Source organism: Lissotriton helveticus, chromosome 5_1, assembly GCF_964261635.1.
Source record: "Lissotriton helveticus chromosome 5_1, aLisHel1.1, whole genome shotgun sequence".
NCBI classification, from domain to species: domain Eukaryota; kingdom Metazoa; phylum Chordata; class Amphibia; order Caudata; family Salamandridae; genus Lissotriton; species Lissotriton helveticus.
Window position 1 is genome coordinate 2,006,946,551 of NC_136065.1, and position 6,639 is coordinate 2,006,953,189.

At 49.2% G+C, this 6,639-nt stretch overlaps 1 pseudogene; it reads right to left on the reverse strand.

Moving 5' to 3' along the window:
- Positions 1-321: 321 nt before the first annotated feature.
- On the reverse strand, positions 322-6,383 carry LOC144752844 (protein S100-P pseudogene; annotated as a pseudogene).
- Between the last annotated feature and the right edge of the window lie 256 nt (positions 6,384-6,639).

A 6,639-nucleotide genomic window follows, 5' to 3' on the forward strand; every position in this document is an offset into this window, starting at 1 on the left:
GCGCAAAGCGCTAAGGCGGCAGTTGCAGATAAGGTCAAAAAAATTTAAAACTAGCGCGGATAAAAGGACATAAAAATAGCAATGCGGGTTAGAGGCTCAGTAATAGTCACATAGACCGTCCCTCGCCTACCTGCTCCGATTAAATAGGGGCGGGCGAGTCAGGAAACTAGAGCGCCAACCCCGGTGCAATGCGGTCCCGCCTCACTTCCGGGAACCGCTGGGGCCGAGCGCTGAGGGCGGCAGTGACCGGAAATGTGCAAGTACGCAATTTTAAAAGTGCAAAGTGCAGGACATCGCTACATTAAAGGTAGGCAGAATTTATTTATTTATTTTTTTTTTTTTTAAAACAAAATAAGATTTATTTTGAACTCCATGTGGAGGTGTAAACAGTACATTGGCAAATGCAACGAGAAGTGTAGTCGCTCATGCGATTCAAGGAAGGCATGGACCCTTATATTGCGTTCATGTGATTTGCATTCACTTTGGGGGCTTGTCCTCGAAGTATTTGTGGCATATGCTAGTCAAGGCAGCCACAAAGATGATGAATTCATTGAAGTCGACTTCGGAATCTCCATTTTCATCCAGATCTTTCATCAATTTGTCAACAGCGTCCTTGTCTTTTGCAGACTCCAGGAAGTTGGGCAGCTCTTTCTCCATCAGCGTCTTCAGCTCGCCTTTGTTTTTTTTTTTTTTTTTTTTTTTTTTTTAAAACCTTTATTGTACACAAAAAGAGAGAACAAATACGGGCCTACAACCAGCAGGCCGGCCACGAAACTTTAAGCACAGGTGCGAGCAACGCAGTCCCACAGCGGCATCAGGCAAGATAGCAGCAATTAGTAGCAGTTACACTGAATGGAGTCATGTCGCCAAGGAAAAGGAGTATTGAAGGTTAAATTTTAAAAGATATGAAGAAATACAAGTCAGTGAAGAATACAATCAAAAAGAACTGAGTCCAGACATTGGCTACACAAACATGAGCAGGCAGCATCAATTAGAACAACATTAGGAAGAACACCCCGGCAATATGGCAGTACCATACAAAACAATAAGAGCTACAGTCCACATGTACGTACTACCCTCAGCGCCACCCACTCCCTACTAACCCCTATTGCAGACCCAGAACAGAAACCAGAACAAGAAAGCGCAGAAATTAGAAAAATAAGGCCCATAGAAACTAAAAGGAAAATTAAATCTACCCCCCCACCCTACAACAATCCGGAGGCTACGGCCTACCCCCCCCCCGGCAAAGTGCCTGTCGCCCAAATAAGAAACCCGAAATACAGAGTAAGAATAGAAAAGAAAGAAGAAAAGATAAGAAAAAAAAACCATCACACTTGAACCATCGGGAGGAAGAAAAGAACAAGCTAATCTAACACTCCCGAAAAAGAAAAGAAACGGGGGAGGAGGAGCCCTAACATTAACAAAACTCCCGGTCCCCCGGCCATGTATAGCCCCCTGCACCGAGTGAAGCAATAATATCAAAAAGTACACCACCAAATGAAGAGGTGAAATAGATGCACCCGGGACCCCGAGCCAGTATTTGAATGATCACCCCGTCCATATGGGCAATAGCAGGATACACCCAGTTCCACCCCACGTGCGAAATCACCAGGATGAGCAACCGCAGCAGAACAGATGTGGGGAGCTACGACCACTACATTCGCCAGAGAGGCGGCACAGTCCGAAACCCGACAGCTAGTCCAACAAGAGTGTAGCCCCGGAGACCTCCATCTCTAATCCGGTCGCGAGCGACCACTGTACTATGACGCCCAGCAAAAGCCCTCCCCAGTCAGGACAAAGGGACAAGATGGCCGCCGTAATGAGAGTGCAGACAAAGGAGAGCAAGATGGACGCTACCCTAAACAAACAACCCCCATGTCACAATAAGCTTCCGGGACCAGCAAACAGGAACCAAAGCAAACGTGGCGGAGCCGATAGCCAGCAATTAATCAGGGTAGCCAGTGTTTGATGCCGACTGTGCCATTGACAAAGGTCGCAACACCCGAAGGATGCCCTGATTGGAAAGCAAAACAACCACTAGCTATAATAGAGACAGACGGGGGAAAACAATCTTCATCATAAATATAAGCCCTGCAGCCAGTACGTACCACATTCTAACCCCAATCCCCACCCGGCAGGATAGTGACACAACCAGGAACCCGCCCAACTCTGATCCGATTGTACACGCTCAGACACCACCAGCACATTAAGCATCCTCCACCCCAACATCAATTACCAGAGATCTTCACCCGGGATATAATCATTGGGGAGAGACAGCAAATAATACCCAGCGCCCCACACACATATCAAGTTTGTCTTAGCCTCCACCCGCCAGTATATGAATGCAGCCAGGGGATCATCTAGCCCTGGCCCGATCTAGGAGGCACTTTGTCACCCAACCAACTTGGCAGTCCACTGCAGTCCGCCTCGACGTTAAAACATGGCCGCCTCGAGGATGAGAAAGGCGCACCAGCGCCGAGGGAGCTTCGCCTGTCCCCCGTAAATAGTAGTCCAACAACAAAATGTACTTCCAAAGCGTATAGGTGACAAAAGCCACTGAACGACGAGATGGAACTAGTCCAGGAAGGAGCAGGGGACAGGACAGGAGAACAGGCTAGCGATGCACTACGCAGCCAGGCTGGTACACGAGGCAGGCAGCCAGTCGAAGAACAAAGGGGAAACACTGTTGCAACAGCAGTGTCGACGGGCGGCAACAAATCTTCAGAGGCTCCAGCAGTTGTTCTATCGGTCGACACAGTAGTAACAGGAGGTAGCGAGGGGCTGGCAAGCTGCAACAAAGTCAGACCTGGGTCCAGTCGGGAGGGAACCCCTTGCGTTCGGCTCTCAGCAGGGAGACATGCATCAAGTTTCTCAGACAGCACAGCATAGGTACGCTGCATCTCCGACCGTACCTCATCCAGGACATTCAACACCTCCCTGTAGGTGCAGTCCGGCTGCGATACTCGAGGTTCTCCAGTCTCAGTGGAGGGCTCAAACACGGTCCCCCGTACCAATGCACACATGCCACCCCAGAAAGAGGTCCCAGCGCCATTTCCACCCCGTTGGTGATCAGGCATCGCCATCTTAGCAGCAGTCCACGGGGTGTTGGGAGGGGGGAGAAACGGGGGTCACAGACCCCGACAGGGAAGTGGATGTTTGCCCTACAACACTCTACACCCCCTCCTGGGCGCTGCATAAGCAAGGGGCATCCGATGGCGCGGCAGGCAGCCAGGGCAGTTCGAGCTTACCGGCAATCAACGCAGCTGGGAGGAAAGCCGACCGGCATCATGGCGGCCACAAACAAAGGAACCCGTGCGAGCCCTCACATATGCGTGCCGGAGCTGCTCCGTGTGATCTCAGCAGGGCAATGAGCGCAGGGCATGGGCCAGGCTGTAGACGGGCGAAAGTACTCCCTCAGTACAGGCAGCCACCGCAACAGAGCATCCCTTCGAGACTTGCGAGGTCCGGCAGGTTCCAGGGAGCGGGCGGAGGTCCGGGGCAGAGACGATCCTCCCAGAGCTCGCGACTCCGGGCGGGCTGAGAGGTCAGAGGGACACCGTCAGGATCGGCTCCGTGTCCAGCGCATGTCGGGCGAAAGAAACCCCAGGATTACAGGCAGGATGTAGGCGCGGGTCTTCAGAGCCGGTGGAGCCGAGCGACCACACGTCCGTTCAGGTCGCCATCTTGGCTCCTCCCTCCCCAAGGTAGGCAGAATTGATGGAGGTTCGCGCAAAGCGCTAAGGCGGCAGTTGCAGATAAGGTCAAAAACAATTTAAAACTAGCGCGGATAAAAGGACATAAAAATAGCAATGCTGGTTAGAGGCTCAGTAATAGTCACATAGACCGTCCCTCGCCTACCTGCTCCGATTCAATAGGGGCGGGCGAGTCAGGAAACTAGAGCGCCAACCCCGGTGCAATGCGGTCCCGCCTCACTTCCGGGAACCGCTGGGGCCGAGCGCTGAGGGCGGCAGTGACCGGAAATGTGCAAGTACGCAATTTTAAAAGTGCAAAGTGCAGGACATCGCTACATTAAAGGTAGGCAGAATTGATGGAGGTTCGCGCAAAGCGCTAAGGCGGCAGTTGCAGATAAGGTCAAAAACAATTTAAAACTAGCGCGGATAAAAGGACATAAAAATAGCAATGCGGGTTAGAGGCTCAGTAATAGTCACATAGACCGTCCCTCGCCTACCTGCTCCGATTAAATAGGGGTGGGCGAGTCAGGAAACTAGAGCGCCAACCCCGGTGCAATGCGGTCCCGCCTCACTTCCGGGAACCGCTGGGGCCGAGCGCTGAGGGCGGCAGTGACCGGAAATGTGCAAGTACGCAATTTTAAAAGTGCAAAGTGCAGGACATCGCTACATTAAAGGTAGGCAGAATTGATGGAGGCTCGCGCAAAGCGCTAAGGCGGCAGTTGCAGATACGGTCAAAAACAATTTAAAACTAGCGCGGATAAAAGGACATAAAAATAGCAATGCGGGTTAGAGGCTCAGTAATAGTCACATCTAACTCGGGGTTAGCATGATGAACGGCACCAGCTGTGGGACGTGATCTCCCACCACGCACCCTCACACCACTCCTCACCATACCTGCACGGACATTACCTTCCGTTGCATGCACTGGCAGCTCCTGTTCTCCCTCATTGTTGTCAGGGCTGGTATTTCCAGCCAACTCAAGAGTGTGCTGTTGTGCTGTGCTCCCAGGGTCTTTGTGGCTGGGTGTGTCCGTGGGGATGCTGGGCGTCTGAATGTTCCTGGATGTTGCAGGAATTGTAGCTGGGGCTGCAGATCATACTGATGCCATAGACTGACCCACACCGGAGGTGCCAGGTTGGTTCTCATCGCCCGAGGAGGGGTGAGAGTCATCCCCACTTGAGGCCTCAGTTTCTGCCATTGTGCTGGAGCTGTTGGTGGACTCTGACTCTGAATCCTCTTCAGCTGGTGACCTCCGTTCAGGTGTGCCTGTGGGTAATGGAGAGACACAATGTTGTTTGTGTTATTTCAGATGTTATAGTGTCATACAGACAAATTTCACAGATTTGTTTATGATGTAGCGTATCCTTATTATTTCTACTCATCAATGGCCACATCCAATGTGATATTTGTTAATGTCAACTTGTGAGTGGGAAAAGATGAGCTTGACTGAGCATGTCCAGCTATGTGCATCAATGTGCATGGATTTGCTATCCTTGTATGTTTGTAGTAATTGATTGGAAAGTGTCACACTGTGCATGACACATGTGTGTTGGTATTTCACACATGATAATTTTTGACTCTGAAATACATACTGTAACACATCTGATGCTTATCAGTAATTGTGCATCTGTGCTAGCCTTTGTGAATGTTTGAGACTGTAACATTGCTGAGGTGACATGTAGACTCACTCTCCTGAATATGTGTCAGCATTTAATTACTTGACTTGGATGAATGTGTTAATGTGAACAATCAATTACATCACATGTGTAACCTCAAATGCTTTAGCAACATGTTTCTTCTGACAAATGCATTGTTACATGGCAGTCCATTCAAACACAGATCATTAACTTGACATTCTGTAGGTGATTTGCTGACATGAGTATTGGTGATATGTGTTATTTGTATGATCTGAGATTCCCTAATGTTGCATTCACTTGACTTGTAATGATAAATTGTATCAGTTTGTAATCCTGCGCAGCGCCTACAGCAAGTTTGGGTGCTATTTTGCATTGAGAGGTTCTGCAATGTCACAACATGGTCGTTGTTCTGCCTGTGTTATTATAGCATTCTTTGTAAAGGTGTGCAATGTGAGAAGACATATCGGTGTAGATGGTTTTTCATCACTTTACACACATGTGAATATCTTTCTGTTGTACAATTTCTCGCTGCATACTTTTGCACATGATCAGTTCATGTACAATCTAATTGATTTGTATGGACAGAGGAGTCTCCCAAGGATGAACATTTGCCTCTTCATGTTCAGAGCTGTGTGATACAGTGTGTAAATATGTTGAATTGGTCTGCGTTGACTACTACACCAGTTCCCAATGGAAAACAGGCCAGCTTGCTCATCATTGTCAGAGGATCAGAGACAATGAGGGTAGTATTTTTCCAAGCATGCTGACACTGCTGATTGAAGTTGGAGTACAATGCAAAACACCAAAAATGCCTTGTGCACATGAAACAATGGGAGAGTGTCAGCCATCTTGCTTTGCACCTCACATCTACTGTGCGATGGGCATTGTCCCTGATGAGTGTTTATCTGTGTTTGTTTTGTGGTATGCGTTGTGTCTGCCAACTAGACTGTGTCCTGTCCTACACACATATTTGTTGCATACACAGTGAGGGCAAATGTGACTGATCTTTACCTGTCAGGGTGTAGATCGTACAGTTAAGGTTATAGTCTGTCATTGTGTGAGTAGGCCAAGACTGTCTGTCAATTTCCTAAGATTCATACATGATGCCGCAGTGTGGTCATCTTGACAGGGCATTTGCATTCACTGTCAGGTACAGCATAGTGACAGGTGTGTTGTTGTGGTCTTGGGGTGTGTGTGTGACTAGTGTGTGCTGGTGGCTGTAGGCATTGCTTCCACTCCTCCTCCCGCCCAGAACCAATGTGCCAGCATGTTCCAGGGTTACATAACAGTGTGTACAAAGTTAAATTCAA